This window comes from Arachis hypogaea, chromosome 16 (genome assembly GCF_003086295.3).
Source record: "Arachis hypogaea cultivar Tifrunner chromosome 16, arahy.Tifrunner.gnm2.J5K5, whole genome shotgun sequence".
Taxonomy (NCBI): domain Eukaryota; kingdom Viridiplantae; phylum Streptophyta; class Magnoliopsida; order Fabales; family Fabaceae; genus Arachis; species Arachis hypogaea.
The window spans coordinates 82361308-82378540 of record NC_092051.1 but is presented as its reverse complement, the minus strand read 5'-3'; the positions used below and the strand labels follow the sequence as shown (position 1 = coordinate 82378540).

General features: G+C 37.5%; 1 non-coding gene across 1 annotated transcript; it reads right to left on the bottom strand.

Annotated features, from left to right (window-relative positions):
- Nucleotides 1–9712: 9712 nt before the first annotated feature.
- LOC112761946 (small nucleolar RNA R71) lies at nucleotides 9713–9820 on the bottom strand. The gene has a single exon (XR_003182313.1). It is a non-coding gene; the product is annotated as a small nucleolar RNA R71 (small nucleolar RNA).
- Between the last annotated feature and the right edge of the window lie 7413 nt (nucleotides 9821–17233).

Genomic DNA, 17233 nt, shown 5'->3' with positions numbered 1-17233 from the left:
AGCAACTTGTTCTTCAGTAACATCTTCATCCTCTTCGGAGGAAGAATACTCATCAGAGCTCATGATTGGAAAAAGTAAATTCAATGGAATCTCTATGGTCTCAGTGTGAGCCTCAGATTCCCATGGTTCCTCATTAGGGATCTCCTTGGAGATCAGTGGACGTCCATTGAGGTCTTTCTCAGTGGAAATCACTGCCTCTTCCTCCTCTCCAGGTTCGGCCGTGTGGGTTATGTTGATGGCCTTGCACTCTCCTTTTGGATTCTCTTCTATATTGCTTGGAAGAGTACTAGGAGGGAGTTCAGTAACTTTCTTGCTCAGCTGACCCACTTGTGCCTCCAAATTTCTAATGGAGGACCTTGTTTCAGTCATGAAACTTTGAGTGGTTTTAATTAGGTCAGAGACTACAGTTGCTAAGTCAGAGTGGCTCTGCTTAGAATTCTCTGTCTGTTGCTGAGAAGATGATGGAAAGGGCTTGCTATTGCTAAACCTATTTCTTCCACCATTATTGTTGTTGAAGCCTTGTTGAGGCCTCTGTTGATCCTTCCATGAGAGGTTTGGATGATTTCTCCATGAAGGATTATAGGTGTTTCCATAGGGTTCTCCCATGTAATTCACCTCTTCCATTGCTGGGTTCTCAGGATCATAAGCTTCTTCTTTAGATGAAGCTTCTTTGGTACTGCCTGTTGTTGCTTGCATTCTAGACAAACTCTGAGAAATCATATTGACTTGCTGAGTCAATACTTTGTTCTGAGCCAATATGGCATTTAGAGTATCAATCTCAAGAACTCCTTTCTTCTGATTTGTCCCATTATTCACAGGATTCCTTTCAGAAGTGTACATGAATTAGTTATTTGCAACCATTTCAATGAGTTCTTGAGCTTCTGCAGGTGTCTTCTTCAGATAAAGAGATCCTCCAGCAGAGCTGTCCAATGACATCTTGGACAGTTCAGATAGACCATCATAGAAGATACCTATGATGCTCCATTCTGAAAGCATGTCAGAAGGACACCTTTTGATCAATTGTTTGTATCTTTCCCAAGCTTCATCGAGGGATTCACCTTCCTTCTGTCTGAAGGTTTGGACTTTCACTCTAAGCTTACTCAATTTTTGAGGTGGAAAGAACTTTGCCTAGAAGGTATTGACTAGCTTTTTCCAAGAGTTCAGGCTTTCTTTAGGTTGTGAATCCAACCATGTTCTAGCTCTGACTCTTACAACAAAGGGAAAAAGCATAAGCTTGTAGACCTCGGGATCAACCCCATTGGTCTTGACAGTGTCACAGATTTGTAAGAATTCAGCTAAGAACTGATGAGGATCTTCCAATGGAAGTCCATGAAACTTGCAATTCTGTTGCATCAGAGAAACTAATTGAGGCTTAAGCTCAAAGTTGTTTGCTCTAATGGCAGGGATTGAGATGCTTCTCCCATAGAAGTCAGGAGTAGGTGCAGTAAAGTCACCAAGCACCTTTCTTGCATTGTTGGCATTGTTGTTGTTTTCGGCTTCCATGGATTCTTCTTGTTTGAAAAGTTCTGTTAGGTCCTCTATAGAGAGTTGTACTTTAGCTTCTCTTAGCTTTCTCTTCAAGGTCCTTTCAGGTTCAGGATCAGCTTCAACAAGAATGCCTTTGTCCATGCTCCTGTTCATATGAAAAGAAAGGAGAAGAAAATATGGAATCCTCTATGTCACAGTATAGAGATTCCTTGAGGTGTCAGAGGAAAATAAAAATAGAAGGATGAGGTAAAGAAGAGAGAATTCGAACTTATCAAGAGAGATAGAGTTTGAATTGTTGATAATGGAGAGGTCTTAGTCCTTTAAATAAAGGGATGTGAGAAGAGGGGAAGAATTTTTGAAAATAAATTAAAAAGATTTTGAAATAATAAAAAAAATTTGAAAATTTGATTGATGATTTTTGAAAATCAAGATTGGGAAAGAAATTAAGTGATTTTTGAAAAAGATTTTGAAATTAGAAATCAAAGAGATATGATTGAAACTTAATTTTGAAAAAGATGTGATTGAAAAGATATGAATTGAGAATTTAAAAAAATGAAAGTTTTAAAATAAAAGTTGATTACTTGACTAACAAGAAATTAAAAGATATGATTCTAGAATTAAAACTTTTGATCCTTTCTTAATAGGCAAGTAATAACTTGAAAATTTTGAGTTAAATCACTAATTGTAGCAAGGATTTTTGAAAATAGTAGTAAATAAAAAAATTGGAAAGAAATTGATTTTGAAAAGATATGATTTGAAAAAAATTTGATTTTGAAAAATTATGAATATTTGAAAAATATTTGAATTAAAAACAAAATCTTTCCTTTTGTGTCATCCTGGCATTAAACGCCCAGAATGGAATCCATTCTGGTGTTTAACGCCCAAAATGCTACCTTTTTGGGCGTTTAACGCCCAGCCAGGTACCCTGACTGGCGTTTAAACGCCAGTTTTTCTTCTTCACTGGGCATTTTGAACGCCCAGCTTTTTCTGTGTAACTTCTCTGCTGAATGTTCTGAATCTTCAATTCTCTGTATTATTGGCTTGAAAAGACACAATTTTAAAAATTTTTTGAATTTTTAATGATGAGAAACAATAATAAAAAGAATGCAACTAAGATGAAATAAACAATGCATGCAAGACACCAAACTTAGAAGTTTGTATACTAAGGACTATAACAATTTGAAAATGTATGTAAGAAACAACAAAAGACACAAAATAAGAGAAATTAAAGATCAGAGCAATGAAATCATCAAGAACAGCTTGAAGATCAATGAAGAACATAATGCATATATTCGAAAAATGCAAGAAGAATAAAGACATGCGATTGACACCAAACTTAAAAATTGACACTTGACTCAAACAAGAAACACAAAATATTTTTGGTTTTTATGAATTTATAAATGTTTTTGTGATTTTTCGAAAATTATATGGAAAAAGAGAAAAAGGACTTCAAAATTCTTAATGAGAATTCCTGGAATCGTTGCAATGTTAGTCTAAAACTCCGGTCCAGGAATTAGACATGGCTTATTAGCCAGCCAAGCTTTCAGTGAAAGCTTCGGTCCAAAACACTAGACATGGCCAATGGCCAGCCAAGCTTTAGCAAATCATTACTCTCAACAGCAAAATTGATAGAAATCAACAAGCTCTTGTGATGACAGGTTCAAACCTCGGTCCAAAAGATTAGACATGGCTTCACAGCCAGCCAGACTTCAACAGATCATCATGAAACTCTAGAATTCGTTCTTAAAACTCTAAAGAACAGAATAGAAATTTTTTTTCGAAAAAATAAAAAGTAAAAAGCATGAACATAAAATAAAATTACCTAATCTAAGCAACAAGATGAACTGTCAGTTGTCCAAACTCGAACAATCCCTGGCAACGGCGCCAAAAACTTGGTGCACAAAATTGTGATCATCAATGGCGCCAACAACTTGGTACACACAATTGTAATCTCAACTCTTTGTCACAACTCCGCACAACTAACCAGTAAGTGCACTGGGTCGTCCAAGTAATAAACCTTACATGAGTAAGGGTCGATCCCACGGAGACTGTCGGTTTGAAGCAAGCTATGGTGATCTTGTAAATCTCAGTCAGGCGGATTCAAATGGTTATGGAGAATTGATAATTAAAAGATGAATAGAACATAAAATAAAGATAGAGATACTTATGTAATTCATTGGTAGGAATTTCAGATAAGCGTATGAAGATGCTTTGTTCTTTCTGAACCTCTGCTTTCCTATTGCCTTCTTCCAATCATTCATACTCCTTTCCATGGCAAGCTTTATGTTGGGCATCACCGTTGTCAATGGATACTTCCCGTTCTCTCAGTGAAAATGTTCCAAATGCGCTGTCACCGCATGGCTAATCATCTGTCGGTTCTCGATCATGTTGGAATAGGATCCATTGATCCTTTTGCGTCTGTCACTACGCCCAACACTCGCGAGTTTGAAGCTCGTCACAGTCATCCCTTCCCAGATCCTACTCACAATACCATAGACAAGGTTTAGACTTTCCGGATCTCAGGAATGGCCGCCAATAATTCTAGCCTACACCACGAAGGTTCTAATCTTAGATTAGAAACCCAAGAGATACACATTCAAGCTTGATTGCATGTAAAACGGAAGTGGTTGTCAGGCACGCGTTCATAGGTGAGAATGATGATGAGTGTCACGGATCATCACATTCATTAAGTTGAAGAACGAGTGTATATCTTAGAGAAGAAGTAGGCGTGAATTGAATAGAAAAATAGTAGTACTTTGCATTAATTCATGAAGAACAGCAGAGCTCCACACCTTAATCTATGGTGTGTAGAAACTCCATCGTTGAAAATACATAAGAACAAGGTCTAGGCATGGCCGAATGGCCAGCCTCCCAAAGATGAAAAGTATGATCAAGTGTGTAAAATACAATAGCAAAAGATCTTATTTATAGAAAACTAGTAGCCTAGGGTTTACAGAAATAAGTAAATGATGTAGAAATCCACTTCCAGGTCTACTTGGTGTGTGCTTGGGCTGAGCATTGAAGCTTTCACATGTAGAGACTTTTCTTGAAGTTAAACGCCAGCTTTTGTGCCAGTTTGGGCGTTTAACTCCAGCTTTTATGCCAGTTCTGGCGTTTTGACGCCATAACTTCTATGCTGACTTGGAACGCCGGTTTGGGCCATTAAATCTCGGGCAAAGTATGAACTATTATATATTGCTGGAAAGCCCAGGATGTCTACTTTCCAATGTAATTGAGAGCGCGCCAATTTGGCTTTTTTAGCTCTAGAAAATCCACTTCGAGTGTAGAGAGATCAGAATCCAACAGCATCTGCAGTCCTTTTTCAGCCTCTGAATCAGATTTTTGCTCAGGTCCCTCAATTTTGGCCAGAAAATACATGAAATCACAGAAAAATACACAAACTCATAGTAAAGTCCAGAAATGTGATTTTTATTTAAAAACTAATAAAAATATAATAAAAACTAACTAAAATATACTAAAAACATACTAAAAACAATGCCAAAAAGCGTATAAAGTATCAATTGCATAAGTTCACAGGGTTACAGAAGGATTCAGAGTACAAAACATTGAAAAGAAGCTCACTGGCAAGAAAACGCCAGTAAGAGGTACAATTGGGCGTTAAACGCCCAAAAGAAGCATCTACTGGGCGTTTAACACCAGTAATGATACCTTTCTGGGCGTTCAGAAAAACGCCCAGTGACGAAGGATTTCTGGCGTTTAACGCCAGCCAGAAGCAACAGCTGGGCGTTAAATGCCCAAAAGAGGCTACAGATGGGCGTTAAACGCCCAAAACAAGCAGCAGTTGGGCGTTTAACGCCAGGATTGTGGAGGGGAGGACGTTTTTGTTCCCAACTTGATTTTTTTTTCAAAATTTCTTATTTCCATCCATTTTTCTTGCATAAACATGTTCCTATACTTTCATTTTTCAAACTCTTTTCCAAAAATATTAAAAATATCTTAATCCTAAAATTAAATCTTTCTCAATTCTTCTTCCACCTCTTCTCAAATCTTTTTCAAAACAAATCTATCTTTTTCAATTTTTTTTTTCAAACTCTTCAATATCTTTTTCAAATCTTCACAATATTTTTAAAAACAATCTATCTTTTTCAAACATCTTTCATATCTTTTTAATTTTAAATTACATCTTTTTCCTATCATACTTATCTTTTACAAATCACATCTTCTATCATATCTTTTTCAAAAATTTTTGAAAATCCACCCCATTCCCTTTAAATCCTCGTTCGGCCTCCCCCCTTTCCTCCACAATTTGAACTTGGCTCTCCCTCTATCCCTCTCCTTTCCTTTCTTTTGCTTGAGGACAAGCAAACCTCTAAGTTTGGTGTGTTTATCCATGATAACTAAGCCAATACTCACCAAGATCATGGCTCCTAAGGGAAAATGATGAGCGGATAATTTATACGCTTTTTGGCATTCTTTTTACATAGTTTTTAGTATAATTTAATTAGTTTTTAATATATTTTTATTAGTTTTTAAATAAAAATTACATTTCTGGACTTTACTATGAGTTTGTGTGTTTTTCTGTGATTTCAGGTAATTTCTGGCTGAAATTGAGGGACCTGAGCAAAAATCTGATTCAGAGGCTGAAGAAGGACTACAGATGCTGTTGGATTCTGACATCCCTACACTCAAAGTGGATTTTATGGAGCTACAAAAGTCCAAATGGCGCGCTTTCAGTGGCGTTGGAAAGTAGACATCCAGGGCTTTCCAGCAATATATAATAGTCTATACATTGTTCAATTTTAGACGACGCAAACTGGCGTTCAATGCCAGCTCTCTGCCCTATTCTGGAGTTAAACGCCAGAAACAGGTTGCAAAGCAGAGTTAAACGCCAGAAACAGGTTACAAACTGGCGTTTAACTCCAAGGAAGACCTCTACATGTGAAAGCTTCAATGCTCAGCCCAAGCACACAGCAAGTGGGCCCGAAAGTGAATTTCTGCATCATTTACTGATTTCTGTAACCCTAGTAACTAGTTTACTATAAATATAACTTTTTACTATCATGTTAAGAGAGTTCTTTTGATTAGTTTTATGCTATCTTAGACCTTTATGGGGGCTGGCCATTTGGCCATGCCTGGACCTTGTTCTTATGTATTTTCAACGGTAGAGTTTCTACACACCATAGATTAAGGTTTGGAGCTCTGCTGTCCCTCATGAATTAATACAAAGTACTACTGTTTTTCTATTCAATTCAAGCCTATTTCTTCTCTAAGATATTCATTCACACACAAGAACATGATGAATGTGATGATTATGTGACGCTCATCATCATTCTTACTTATGAACGTGTGCCTGACAAACACTTCCGTTCTACATGCAAATAAGCTTGAATGTGTATCTCTTAGCCTCCTGATCGTGAGATCAGAGTCTTTGTGGTATAGGCTAGAACTATTGGCGGCCATTCTTGAGGTCCGGAAAGTCTAAACCTTGTCTGTGGTATTCTGAGTAGGATCTGGGAAGGGATGGCTGTGACGAGCTTCAAACCCGCGAGTGCTGGGCGTAGTGACAGACGCAAAAGGATTACTGAATCCTATTCCAGTATGATCGAGAACCGACAGATGAATAGCCGTGCGGTGACAGCGCATCTTGGACCATTTTCACTGAGAGGATGGGAAGTAGCCATTGACAACGGTGATGCCCTACACAAAGCTTGCCATGGAAAGGAGTAGGAATGATTGGATGAAGACAGCAGGAAAGCAGAGGTTCTGGAGGAACGAAAGCATCTCTATACGCTTATCTGAAATTCTCACCAATGAATTACATAAGTACCTCTATCTTTATTTTATGTTTTATTTATCTTTTAATTATTAAAACTCTATAACCATTTGAATCCGCCTGACTGAGATTTACAAGGTGACCATAGCTTGCTTCAAGCCGAATCTCCGTGGGATCGACCCTTACTCACGTAAGGTTTATTACTTGGATGACCCAGTGCACTTGCTGGTTAGTTGTGCGAAGTTGTGACAAAGTGTGTGAATTACGTTCTGAGCACCAAGTTTTTTGCGCCGTTGTTAAGGATCAGAACTTTGTGCACCAAGTTTTTGGCGCCGTTGCCGGGGATTGTTCGAGTTTGGACAATTGACGGTTAATCTTGTTTCTCAGATTAGGTAATTTTATTTTAATTTTAAGCTTTTTATTTCTTATTTTAGAAAAATACAAAAAAAAAATTTTCTTCTTTTTCGTTCTTCCCAAAATAATTTTCGAAAAAATACAAAAAAATTTAATAAAATCATGAAAACCAAAAATTTGATGTTTCTTGTTTGAGTCTAGTGTCAATTTTTAAGTTTGGTGTCAATTGCATATTTTTTATTTTCATAAAAGTTTTCGAAAACTCATGCATAATGTTCTTCATGATCTTCAAGTTGTTCTTGATGATTTCCCTTATTCGATCTTTGCATTTTCTTGTTTTGTGTCTTTTCTTGTTTTTCATATGCATTTTCAATTTGTTAGTGTCTAAAGTTTGAAAATTTCTAAGTTTGGTGTCTTGCATGTTTTTCTTTTCTTAAAAATTTTCAAAAATAAGTTCTTGGTGTTCATCTTGACATTCAAAGTGTTCTTGGTGTTCATCTTGACATTCATAGTGTTCTTGCATGCATCATTTGTTTTGATCCAAAATTTTCATGCATGGAGTCTTTTTGATGTTTTTCTCTCTCTTCATTAAAATTCAAAAAATAAAAAAAAAATCTTTCCTTTTTTTTCTTCTCATAAATTTTCGAAAATTTGAGTTGACTTTTTCAAAAATTTTTAAAATCTAGTTGTTTCTTATGAGTCAAATGAAATTTTCAATTTAAAAATTCTATCTTTTTCAAATCTTTTTTAAAAATCAAATCTTTTTCGTTTTTTCTTTCATATTTTTGAAAATTTCAAAATGATTTTCAAAAATCTTTTTCTTATTTTTATCCCATATTTTCGAAATTAATACTAACTTTTAATATTTTGATTCAAAAATCTCAAGTTGTTACTTGCCTATTAAGAAAGGTTCATTCTTTAAATTTTAAAATCCTATCTTTTAGTTTCTTGTTAGTCAAGTAATTAACTTTAATTTTCAAAAATCAAATCTTTTTAATTTCCTTTTTAAATCTTTTTCAAATTAAATTTCAATCATATCTTTTTTAATTTCAATCATATCTTTTTCAAAATCAATTTCAAAACCTTTTCTAACTTCTTTTCTAACTTCCCATCTTTTCAAAATTTGATTTTCAAATCTTTTTCAATTAACTACTTGACTTTTTTTTTTATTTTAAAAGTTTACTATTTCAGTCATATCTTTTTCAGAACTACCTAACTAATTCTCTCTCTAATTTTCGAAAATCACCTTCCTCTTTTTCAAAATTTCTTTTTAATTAACTATTTGTTTTAATTGTTAATTTGATTTAATTTTATTTTTCTTTCTTAATTTTTGAATTCTAACCTTAAATTTAAATTAAAAACAAAAATATTTTTATTTTAATTTATTTAATTTTTGAAATTCTTTCCTCCTCATCTCTTTCTAAGTATTTTATTTATCTACTAACACTTTTCTTCCACCCAAGAATTCGAACCCACTCTTCACCTATGTGTTTGGATTCTTATCTTTTCCTTCCTCTATTCTTCTCTTCTTATACTTACATAAGGAATCTCTATACTCTGACATAGAGGATTCCATATTTTCTTTTCTATTTTCTTCTTTTTCATATGAGCAGGAACAAGGATGAGAACATTCTTGTTGAAGCTGATCCTGAACCTGAAAGGACTCTGAAGAGGAAGCTAAGGGAAGCTAAAGCACAACTCTCTGGAGAAAATCTGACAGAAATTTTCGAAAAAGAAGGAGACATGGCCGAAAATAATAACAATGCAAGGAAGATGCTTGGTGACTTTACGGCACCAAATTCTAATTTACATGGAAGAAGCATCTCAATCCCTGCCATTGGAGCAAACAATTTTGAGCTAAAGCCTCAATTAGTTTCTCTGATGCAACAGAACTGCAAGTTTCATGGAATTCCATAAGAAGATCCTTTTCAGTTCTTAACTGAATTCTTACAGATCTGTGATACTGTTAAGACCAATGGGGTTGACTCCGAGGTCTACAGGCTTATGCTTTTCCCGTTTGCTGTAAGAGACAAAGCTAGAATATGGTTGGACTCTCAACCTAAGGATAGCCTGGACTCTTGGGATAAGCTGGTCAAGACTTTCTTAGCCAAGTTCTTTCCTCATCAAAAGCTTAGCAAGCTTAGAGTGGATGTTCAAACCTTCAAACAGAAAGAAGGTGAATCCCTCTATGAAACTTGGGAGAGATATAAGCAACTGACCAAAAAGTGTCCTTCTGACATGCTTTCAGAATGGACCATCCTGGATATATTTTATGATGGTCTGTCTGAATTATCAAAGATGTCATTGGACCATTCTGCAGGTGGATCCATTCACCTAAAGAAAACACCTGCAGAAGCTCAAGAACTCATTGACATGGTTGCAAATAACGAGTTCATGTACACTTCTGAAAGGAATCCTGTGAGTAATGGGACGCCTCTGAGGAAGGGAGTTCTTGAAATTGATACTCTAAATGCCATATTGGCTCAGAATAAAATATTGACTCAACAAGTCAATATGATTTCTTAGAGTCTGAATGGATTGGAAGCTGCATCCAATAGTACTCAAGAGGCATCTTCTGAAGAAGAAGCTTATGATCCTGAGAATCCTGCAATAGCAGAGGTGAATTACATGGGGTAACCCTATGGAAATACCTATAATCCCTCATGGAGAAATCATCCAAATTTCTCATGGAAGGATCAACAAAAGCCTCAACAAGGCTTTAATAATGGTGGAAGAAACAGGTTTAGCAATAGCAAACCTTTTCCATCATCCACTCAGCAATAGACAGAGAATTCTGAGCAGAATCCATCTAGCTTAGCAAATATAGTCTCTGATCTATCTAAGGCCACTTTAAGTTTCATGAATGAAACAAGGTCCTCCATTAAAAATTTGGAGGCACAAGTAGGCCAGCTGAGTGAAAGGTTCACTGAAACTCCTCCTAGTACTTTCCCAAGCAATACAAAAGAGAATCCAAAAAGAGAGTGCAAGGCCATTACCTTGTTTGGTGTGGCCGAACCCAAAGAGGAGGAGGAGGACGTGAATCCTAGTGAGGAAGACCTCCTGGGACATTCACTGACCAATAAGGGGTTTCCCTTTGAGGAACCAGAGGAATCTGAGGCTCATCAAGAGACCATAGAGATTTCATTGAACCTCTTTTTACCATTCATGATCTCTGACGACTATTCATCTTCTGAAGAAGATGAAGACATTGCTGAAGAGCAAGTTGCTCAATATTTAGGAGCAATCATGAAGCTGAATGCCAAATTATTTGGTAATGAGACCTGGGAGGATGAACCTCCATTACTCATCAAGGAACTAAATGCCTTGGTTCAGCAAACTCTACCTCAAAAGAAACAGGATCCTGGTAAATTCCTAATTCCCTGTAACATAGGCATTATGACCTTTGAGAAGGCTCTGTGTGACCTGGGGTCAGGAATAAACTTAATGCCACTCTCTGTAATGGAGAAACTTGGGATCTTTGAGGTGCAAGCGGCCAGAATCTCATTAGAGATGGCAGACAACTCAAGAAAATAGGCTTATGGACTAATAGAGGACGTGCTAGTAAAGGTTGAGGGCCTTTACATCCCTGCAGATTTCATAATCCTAGACACTGGGAAGGAAGAAGATGAATCTATCATCCTTGGAAGACCCTTCCTAGCCACAACAAGAGCTGTGATTGATGTGGACAGAGGAGAGTTGGTCCTCCAACTGAATGAGGACAACCGTGTGTTTAAAACTCAAGGATCTCCTTCTGTAACCATGGAGAGGAAGCATGAAAAGCTTCTCTCACTGCAGAGTCAACCAAAGCCCCCACAGTCAAACTCTAAGTTTGGTGTTGGGAGGCCACAACCAAACTCTAAGTTTGGTGTTGAACCCCCACATTCAAACTCTAAGTTTGGTGTTGGGAGGTTCCAACAATGCTCTGAATATCTGTGAGGCTCCATGAGAGCTCACTATCAAGCTATTGACATTAAAGAAGCGCTTGTTGGGAGGCAACCCAATGTTATTTAATTATATCTATTTTATTTTATTGTTATTTTATGTTTTTTTTAGGTTGATGATCATGTAGAGTCACAAAAACTACTGAAAAATCAAAAACAGAATGAAATACAGCTCACCCTGGAGGAAGAACTTACTGGCGTTTAAACGCCAGTAAGAAGCATCAAACTGGCGTTTAACGCCAGAAAGAAGCATCAAGCTGGAGTTAAACGCTAGAAACAAGCACTAGACTGGCGTTAAACGCCAGAACAGAGCATGGAAGTGGCGTTAAATGCCAGAAACAGGCTACATTTGGGCATTTAACGCCAAAAACAAGCGGCAAGCTGGCGTTCAACGCCAGACATGCATGCAAAGGGCGTTTTACATGCCTAATTGGAGCAGGGATGTTAAGTCCTTGATCCCACTGGATCTGTGGACCCCACAGGATCCATCAGGATCTGTGGGCCCCACAGGATCCCCACATTTTCTTCTCTCCTCTTCACACCTTTTCATAACTCTCTTCCACAAATACCCCTCACCAATCACCTCAATCAGTCTTCCCCATCACCTCTTCACCACTCAGATCTATCCTCTCTTCCCCAAAAACCCCACCTACCTCCAAAATTCAAACTCTTTTCCCTCCCAAACCCAACCCTAATGGCCGAACCCTAAACTCCCCCCACTCTTATATAAACCCTTCATTCCTTCTTCATTTTCACACAACACAACCCTCTCTTCTTCCCCTTAGCCAAATACACACCTCTCTTCCTCTTCTCCATTTTTCTTCTTCTTCTCCTTCTTTCTTTCTACTTTTGCTCGGGGACGAGCAAACATTTTAACTTTGGTGTGGTAAAAGCATAGCTTTTTGTTTTTCCATAACCATTAATGGCACCTAAGGCCAGAGAAACCTCAAGAAAGAGGAAAGGGAAGGCAATTGCTTCCACCTCTGAGTCATGGGAGATGGAGAGATTCATCTCAAAGGTCCATCAAGACCACTTCTATGAAGTTGTGGTCAAGAAAGAGGTGATCCCTGAGGTCCCTTTTAATCTCAAAAAGAGCAAATATCCGGAGATCCGACAAGAGATTAAAAGAAGAGGATGGGAAGTTCTCTCTAATCCTATTCAACAAGTCAGGATCTTAATGGTTCAAGAGTTCTATGCAAATGCATGGATCACTAGGAACCATGATCAAAGTGTGAACCTGAATCCAAAGAATTGGCTTACCATGGTTCGGGGAAATTACTTAGATTTCAGTCCAGAAAATGTAAGGTTGGCGTTCAACTTGCCCATGATGCAAGAAAACGCACGCCCCTACACTAGAAGGGTCAACTTTGATCAAAGGTTGGACCAAGTCCTCATGGACATATGTGTGGAAGGAGCTCAATGGAAAGTTGACTCAAGAGGCAAGCCGGTTCAATTGAGAAGATTGGACCTTAAGCCTGTAGCTAGAGGAAGGCTGTTGTTTATTCAACGCTCAATCATTCTTACTAGTAACCGGTCTGAAGTTACCATAGACTGGGCCATCATGATCCATAGTATCATGATTGGGGAGGAAGTGGAAGTTCATAAGATTATACATCAAGAAATCTACAAGGTGGCTGACAAGTCCTCCACTTTGGCAAGGTTAGCCTTTCCTCACCTCATTTGTCACCTCTGCAATTCGGCTGGAATTGACATAGAGGGAGACATTCTCATTGAAGAGGACAAGCCCATCACTAAGAAGAAGAAATCATGGACTTCAACAAGAGCATGAGGAAATTCCTCAACATGAAATCCCTGAGATGCCTCAAGGGATGCACTTTCCTCCATAAAACTATTAGAAGCAATTCAACACTTCCCTAGGAGAATTAAGTTCCAACATGGGACAACTAAGGGTGGAGCACCAAGAGCACTCCATCATCCTCCATGAGATTAGAAAAGATCAAAGAGCTATGAGGGAGGAGCAACAAAGACAAGGAAGAGGCATAGAGGAGCTCAAGAGCACCATTGGTTCTTCAAGAAGAGGAAGATGCCACCCTCACTAAGGTGGACCCGTTCCTTAATCTCCTTGTTCTTATTTTCCTGTTTTTCGGTTTTTGAGCCTTATGTTTATTTATGTTCGTGTCTTATTACATGATCGCTAGTGTTTAAGTGTCTATGCCTTAAAGTTATGAATGTCCTATGAATCCTTCACCTCTCTTAAATGAAAAATGTTTTAATTACAAAAGAACAAGAAGTACAGAGTTTCGAATTCATCCTTGAAATTAGTTTAATTATTTTGATGTGGTGACAATACTTTTTGTTTTCTGAATGAATGCTTGAATAGTGCATATGTCTTTTGAATTTGTTGTTTATGAATGTTAAATATATTGGCTCTTGAAAGAATGATGAAAAGGAGACATGTTATCTGATAATCTGAAAAATCATAAAATTGATTCTTGAAGCAAGAAAAAGCAGTGAAGAACAAAGCTTGCGAAAAAAAAAGAGAAAAGAAAAAAATAGCGAAAAAAAAAGGAAAAGAAAAGGTGATGCACATAAACTAGTTATGCTACGATTTAGGAAATTGCACGATCGGCAAAATTCCTTCCGGCAAGTGCACCGGTTATCGTTGTCAAGTAAAAACTCACAATAGAGTGAGGTCGAATCCCACAAGGATTGGTTGATTGAGCAATTCGGATTAGAAGTGTGTTCTAGTTGAGCGGAATCAAGATTTGAGATGAGAATTGCGGAATGTAAAATTGGCGGGAAAAGTAAATGACAAGAAAATTAAATGGCTGAATCTTAAATTGCATGTATTAAAGAGCAGAATGTAAATTGCTGAAATTAAAAGGGAATGGGGGTGATTGCAAGAATTGAATTGCAGAATGTAAAGAGAAAGTGGAAATCAGAAATGGGGAATTCATTGGGTTTAGGAGATATTGAAATCTCCGAATCAAAACATGTATATCTCTTCCTCAACCAATGCATTCATTGAATTTTTCTTGGCAATCTTATATGATTGGATCCCAATCCCTTGGCTCACCAATTCTCTCTAAAAACAAACAAATTCCCAATCCCTTGGTTTAAATGTTCATAAGAAGAGATGATGCTCGATCACTGATTATACCACACAGTTTCATGAACCACAATTTGGTAGGATTACATGTCACAATATCCATCCAAACCCCAGTCCAATTCACTGTGAGAAAGCTTCTCTAGCATGAATCCTCCATTCCTTTCCCAAGGCTCCGAAGGATTCCAAGTATGGGTAGTTTCTTTCCCAAGACAACTACTCAATGGAATTAGATCGAGAAGCTTTCTAACAAAATTCAAGAGAAAAGATTGAAGAAGAAGATAAACTATTATTGATTCATTGAATTACAATAGAGCTCCCTAACCCAATGAAAGGGGGTTTAGTGAATCATAGCTCTGAATTCAATTACAAAGAAAAGGGAAACTAGCTAAAAGTAAAAGTAAAAGTCCAAGTCCCCATCAGGGGCTGGATTCCCCTTCAATCCCCCCCTCTCTAAATGCAGAAACTAAGGCCTTTAAATAGGCTCCCTAAATTACAAAATGAAAATGAAATTCAAAGCAAATTACAATCAAATGAAAATAAACTATTCTAGATGATTCTTGTGGCCTTGATTTGGTGTTGTTGATGGGCCTTGCTTGCTTGAAGGGCTGAGTGACATAATTGATCCAAAAAGGATAATGATCCATTAAACTACACTCAAATGTTGCACCCCCTTTCTTGAGTCGTCACTTTGTTCTCTTGTCAACCTTGCCAATTTGATGCCAAATATAGACTATTATACCTCGTTGGAAAGCTATGGATGTCAGCTTTCTAACGCAACTGGAAGCACCTCAATTGGATCTCTACAACTCGAGTTATACTCCATGGAAGGTGAAGAGGTCAGCTGGCCTGATTGCATGTTGGTACTATGCTCTTCTATGCACATTACGGGGCTGTTTTCTCCCTCAATTTTTAGTATCCACCATGCATGCCATATATGCTTGGAAAGCTCTAGATGTCTTCTTTCCAATGCATTTTGAATCACCTCATTTGGAGTTTTGTAGCTCAAGTTATTTATGTTTGAAGAAGGCATGGTCAAGCTGTTCCATATAACACGTTTAAGCTTCAGTTTAAGGTTAAACTGAAGCTTAAACGTGGATAAAGGAAGGGCAGCCCTGGAGGTCGAACACGTTTAACCTCCAGTTTGAGGTCAAACTGGAGGTTAAACGTGGAAGCTTAGAATGGTAGCCCTGGAGGTGTCGAACACGTTTAACCTCCAGTTTGAGGTCAAACTGGAGGTTAAACGTGGAAATGGAGAGAGCAACCCTGGAGGAGAAAGGCTGTCGAACACGTTTAAGCTCCAGTTTGAGGTCAAACTGGAGCTTAAACGTGGAAATGGCTCCCTGGTGCTATTCCCACTTCTGGCGTTTAACCTCCAGTTTGAGGTCAAACTGGAGGTTAAACGTGGAACTCCTTCCTGAGTGGCATTATCATTCTGGCGTTTAACCTCCAGTTTGAGGTCAAACTGGAGGTTAAACGTGGAAATGCTTCTTTGGTGAGACCTTCCATTCTGGCGTTTAACCTCCAGTTTGAGGTCAAACTGGTGGTTAAACTTCATTTCCAGCATTTCTTATCCTTCATGATTTTTGGCGTTTAAGCTCCAGTTTAGGCTTAAACTGGAACTTAAACTCCACATGTGATATTCAAGCTTCCTTTATTGATTTTGTTGCTTCCTTGCCTAGCCTCTTCTTCCCTGAAATCATCCAAACAGTTGCATCAAAGTCTTGCTAAAATTCATGAGAATTCTTCCATTCATAGCATTCAAGGAATATAACTAAAAACTCATGGAATTTGCATAAAAATCTTCATGTTTGAATGATTTAAGACAAGCATGACTATTTGGCCCAAATGATTACTTAAGGCTCAAGAAAATGCATAAAACAACTAAAATAAAATAAAAGAAAAAGGCTAGTGAAACTAGCCTAAGATGCCTTGGCATCACAACACCAAACTTAATCCTTGCTTGTCCCCAAGCAAGTTCTGAATTATTGAGAAGAAAGAATGAAACAGAAAGTAAATTCATTAGCCATATCAGTAAGTAATTGACATTGATTAATGGGGTGTTCATGCAGAAAGTTGTTGCAGCATCACTTTATTGTTTCTTAGGTAAGAATGTCACTTTTTATGTTTCCACTAAAACACTGCTATGGCCTCTTGTTATTCACATATCCTTGGCAAGTTTCTTTTCTTTGTTTTTTCTTTTTCTTTGAGCTTATTTGCTCCTTGTTGCTCAGTGTCATGTGTTGCACAAGCCTTTGGCATTTTCTTTTTCTTATCAGTGCACTACACATATCCACTTTAGGCATTTTAGTTCACATTTCTTCTTGAGACATTGGTGCCCAGCACCTCTTTGTGTGACTAAATGTTTTGTATTTAGGTTGCTCTTGATAATGGACTTTTGGTTGATAATCCCGGGTTAGTTAACCCAAGTTACCAAGTGTTGAAACACTCCTCAGAACCTATTCATCCAAGCATATCCTTAATACATAAACACCACAGGCATTTGTCTCAGAAGTTCAAACCATTGGTGCCTAGCTTATTTTCTCAATTTTTTTGCTTTTTGGTTGCCCTTTTTCAGTGGCTTTTTCTTCTTCTTCTTCTTTCTTTTTCATGGCCAAAGACATTTATTCATCAAGATCCATAGACAGC